Source organism: Pseudophryne corroboree, chromosome 3 (genome assembly GCF_028390025.1).
Source record: "Pseudophryne corroboree isolate aPseCor3 chromosome 3, aPseCor3.hap2, whole genome shotgun sequence".
NCBI classification, from domain to species: domain Eukaryota; kingdom Metazoa; phylum Chordata; class Amphibia; order Anura; family Myobatrachidae; genus Pseudophryne; species Pseudophryne corroboree.
The window spans coordinates 709,911,773-709,916,423 of NC_086446.1; the positions used below are offsets into that span (position 1 = coordinate 709,911,773).

Consider the following 4,651-nt stretch of genomic DNA (forward strand, 5'->3'; position numbering starts at 1 on the left):
GTGTGCTCATAACATTTAATTTAATTTCCTTTTAACTTCCCCTTGATGCTGGACATCCCCACTATCTGGAAAGTCTTGGGGGAAGGGTGCTGCTGCCATGGCCCATGGCTAGACCTTACACCTCTGGTGCTGTCCAAGTGGGGCCACTAGTACAAATTTTTCCAGGGCCGCTTTTTGTTCCCAATCCGCCCCTGCTGAGAACTATAGTGTAGGCTGGCCTGTGCCGTAGTTCTTCGACTGCACTATACCGTCTGCATCTGTACTGTGTTTTGGCTGTGCTGCGACACGGTACTTGTGTTTGTCATGTATATGTATGTTTTTTGCTACTTTATGTCAAATAAAGTGCTTTTTCAATCAAAAATCTGTTCTTATCAGTTTAATATCTGATACCCCCCCTATCTGGGGGCCATATATTAAATGGATTTTTAGAACAGGGAGATGAAAGAAGAGCTTGCTCTGTCCACTCCACGCATTGACACGGTATTGCAGTACCTCCGGGACCGGTGGACCTTTCCTATTCTGTATTCCAAAAATAGACTAGTGACGACTTCTTAGTATTTCCCCAGGGGTTTGCGTTTGCAAAGTTCTTGCAGCATAGCATTGTTAAACTCCTGGATTTGGGGGAATTTTGCAAGCAGGCTTACACAGTTGCAAAATTTTATTCAAGCGTTGCTGTTCCTTGCAAAATGCTACAATGGATGAATAAAATGAATAAAAGCACCTGAAAACTACTGTGTGGAGTCTTGTTTTGCGTCTACTTCTTGTCTCCATTGAATTCCCTCCTTCTACCCAAGGCAAATTTAAACGCTGGGGGACCATTTGGATGTGAGGTCTACGTAGGCCTAATTCCTGAATGCTAACTAAGTGCAAATGAACAAACATTCCCACTTTGAAATCAATTCCTAAATTCAGAACTTACTATTATTATCATCCTGCAGTTTGGCTTTTCGACCCTTTCTTGTTTGGGAATTATAATAATTTTTTTGGGGTGTGTCCACGCTGGGCTGCTGCAGGAGGTGTGGATGTTTGCTGTAGAGTCAGTAAAGGAACAACCTCTGAAGTATGTATATGCTGCATCAATCTCCTGGTGTGTGTCTCCCTCAAGTGGATGTCAACTAGCAAGCCGAGCAAATGCAGTCCATACAGCCAAGCACATTGTGACATCATGTGCGTCGCATAATGATGACATCACATGTGTCGCACAATGATGACATCACAGAGGGTGCATCATGATGAGATCACAGAGCCCTCCCACTGCAGTGAAAAATTGAAATCTGCTAGGATGGACGGGCTTTTTGAAACAATCCTATTTTCATGGAAAGGTTCAATGCAACAACCAGGGAACCTTCCATTGAAGAATGAATGTCCCACTGCTTAATTGATGAAGTGCATAGCATTGTGTAAGTGTGATAAGCACGGAGCCAGCCAGGGACGGGCGGCAGACGTCTGGTGGGTGTGGTTGTCAGAGGCGGAACACATGCAAATGATTGTGCATCATCCAGCCAGCAAGAGAGGAGAGAAAAGTCACGATGCAGGAGTGATGGAATGTGGGTGTGCGTGTGCCTGAGCCTGCTTGTTGGTCAGGATCTATGCTTTTGCATCCGTCGTCGTCGCCGCCAAAAGTAAATCTCTGTAGAGTAACACATGTGTGTTGTTCAAAAATGGAGATCCTATCAGGAGGGTGAGGGTCATTCTCCATGATGGTCTGAGTATCCTTTTTCAGCCGCGCGCCTACTATGGCCCTCATTCGGGTTATCGCTTCTCGGCCTTTTGGCTGCGATTTTGTGTTGTAGTCGGAGGTCTGACTTCTAGGGTCTTTCTTGTGAGGAAAGAGGAGGGATCGATTGTTCGCTGGTTGGAGGCGTTTCTTGCAGAATGGAAGGTCTGCGCAATACAATTTGTTTTATTGTCAAGGAAGAACACAGAGTCTGCAATGATTTGGGAATGATCGTAACATCTATTCTGGAAAAACTGGCTGGAGTTCGTGTCAAGGAAGAAGTGCATTGTATTCAGGACTTTCCACGCCAAGGTATTTACGATGTTTCCTTTTCTGAGTTTGCTGCCTGTTTGCATTACTATGAGACTCTGAAAAATGAAAAGGAGGAGGAGGCTATGCAAAAAGTTGAGATGATCCCTTTATTTTCCAACCTGGAAGTACCTGTGACTGTGGACTGCTTCAACCCCTTTATGCAAATTGAGCTTATTCGTGCTTTCCTGTTACGCTATTGTTCAAAGGTGAGGGGAGGTGTATTGCAGAAAAATTTGTTCGAGGTGTTTAATGGGAAAGTTAAATACTGGGTCAAGTTTAGGGATGACCCAAATGGCATTGGGGGAAAGAAGCACCCGCCCGCCAACTTCTCTGTGGGTGGTAACAGGTGTTACCTGATGTACCCGGGAATGCCTGAGTATTGCAGAAACTGCTTTTGTTTTGGGCATACAAAGACAAATGTGACAAACTAAAATGTTGCAGAAATTGCAAAGCGCAGGAACATGAGGCTGGGGAATGCCCAGCACCAAAGAACTGTGATTTGTGTGGGATGCCTGGGCATGCTTGCTGGGGATGTCCTGAGAATACAGCACCCAGAGCTGGTGGTGGTTTGAGTGCAGAGGCAGGTGTTCCTAGTAATCAGGAAAGGCCCATATCTGAACAGCTGGTAAATCTGCCTTCGTTATTCGATCTTAAGTACAAGAGAACTTTTGCTGGCTGGAGGAGACCGAATGATGCTAATTCAGAGCAGGTGTTGCAGGGTGTGGTTCCTGGACCTTCTGCACATGCAAATGAGGCTGCTGCTGGGAAAAAGCCTCTAGTGCAGATGGGAGAGGAGGTTGAGAATCCTGAGAAAGTGCTGGGCAAGCAAGTTGTAGCTGCCAGTATGGAAGTAACCTATGGGGAAGTTATTCAGGCAAGTGGCATTATTGAAGAAATCCGTAGCCCTGAGGTTACAAGTGAGAGGGAAAGTGTGCATATTGACTTTGAAAGTTCACCGGAGGAAATGGAATCCTCAGGGAATGAGGATTTTACTATTGTGTCAAAAAAGAAAGCTGCTAAAAGCAGTGACAGACTTGGCAAAAAAGCAAGGCTGGATTCTGTGGAAGAAGAAAATCCTTTTGATGTCCTGCTAGGAGTGGACACTATGGATGTTAATAGCCCACCAGGTACCAGTGCAGCCTCTCCAGGTGAGCAAGGAATGGCTAACCTGGGAGAAGAGGAGGTGGCCAGGCTGGGTGGAGCTAAGCAGTATCCTGAGATATGATTTTTTTTCTGTTCATGTGTTCTGATTTCCTTTGTTTTCTATGATCTCACTTGATATTGTTTCTTTAAATGTGAGATCGGTTAAAGGTAGTGCAAGAAGTGCTGCGATTTTGAAAGATATTGCTGATCACAAAGGTGATATTGTATGTTTACATGAATGTGGGATTGAGGGGGGTTGGGAAAGAAAGAGGGTTGTTTTGATGTATGTTTATGGTCTGGGTCAAATAAAAATAGGAATGATGGGGTGGGAATTTTGATTCGGAGGAAAGAGATAAAAGTTATTGAGTATGTGGTGGTTGAAATTGAGAGGTGCATTATTGCTACGGTGCTGTTTAGGGGGTGGAAGGTGAGGGTAATGAATATATATGCTCCTGCTGTTAAAAATGAGAGGAAGGAGTTTTTTTGAGAGAATTAAAATGTTTTTGCCAGGGAGCATTCCTTTAAGTTTGGTTGGGGATTTTAATTGTTGTTTGGAGGGAGGAAATTTGGATGTTACCAGCAAGATGCTGAGGGAAATTGTATGTGATTTTGCTTTAATTGATGCAGTTGGCGCATGTGGTATTAGCCCTGCGCCGATGACTTATCATGCCGATAGGGGGAGAATTGACTCAAGACTTGACTATATGTTTTTTTCAAAAGATATTAAGTGTAAAGGGTTTTCTCAAAGGAGGGTTATGTTCTCAGATCATAAATGTTTGTCCAGTACGTTTGAGGGTATAATGGGGAGATTATATGGGAAAGGGGTTTGGAAAATTAATGTTAGTATGTTAGGGGAGGAGGTGGTTAGGAGGAAATTTAAGGCGGCATATGTGAGGTGGGGTTGGAGAAAGAAGGATTTTTCAGATATTGTAGAATGGTGGGATTGGGTTAAAGGGGAAATACGTTTTCTTTAGAAAGTGGGGTGGTAAATTGGCTGCTAGGAAGAGGGAGATGTATAGGAGAGGTTGCGTGAAGCTAGATTTTTTGTTTAAGCTTAGGGATTTGGGGATGGATGTGAGTCAGATTTGTTATGAAAGGGCTCAAATTAACAAACACTTGAATGAGAAAGGGAGGGAGATAGTATTCTGTGCAAAGATTGATAAAATGGAGTTGGATGAAAGATGCACAAGATATTTCTTCAAGAAAACTTGTACTGGGAACAGAGATATGCATGCAGTATTAAATGGGGCTGGTACTGAGGTATGTGGAGATGAGGTGTTGGAGGAAGCTAGGCTCTTTTATAAGCAGTTGTATGATGTTAAAGAGTGTGATAGTAGTTTGGAGGCTGAAGTTTTGGGTGCTTTAATGGGTGAGGTGCATGAGGAAGATAGGGCGGCTTTGTGTGATGATTTATCCGAAGTAGAAGTTAAATGGGCTGTGATGGAGGCTGGGAGGAATAAGACTCCGGGGAGTGATGGG

At 43.9% G+C, this 4,651-nt stretch overlaps 1 pseudogene; it reads left to right on the forward strand.

The window, feature by feature from the left end:
* The first annotated feature begins 341 nt into the window (after positions 1 to 341).
* LOC134899734 (U2 spliceosomal RNA) lies at positions 342 to 514 on the forward strand (annotated as a pseudogene).
* Positions 515 to 4,651: the final 4,137 nt, after the last annotated feature.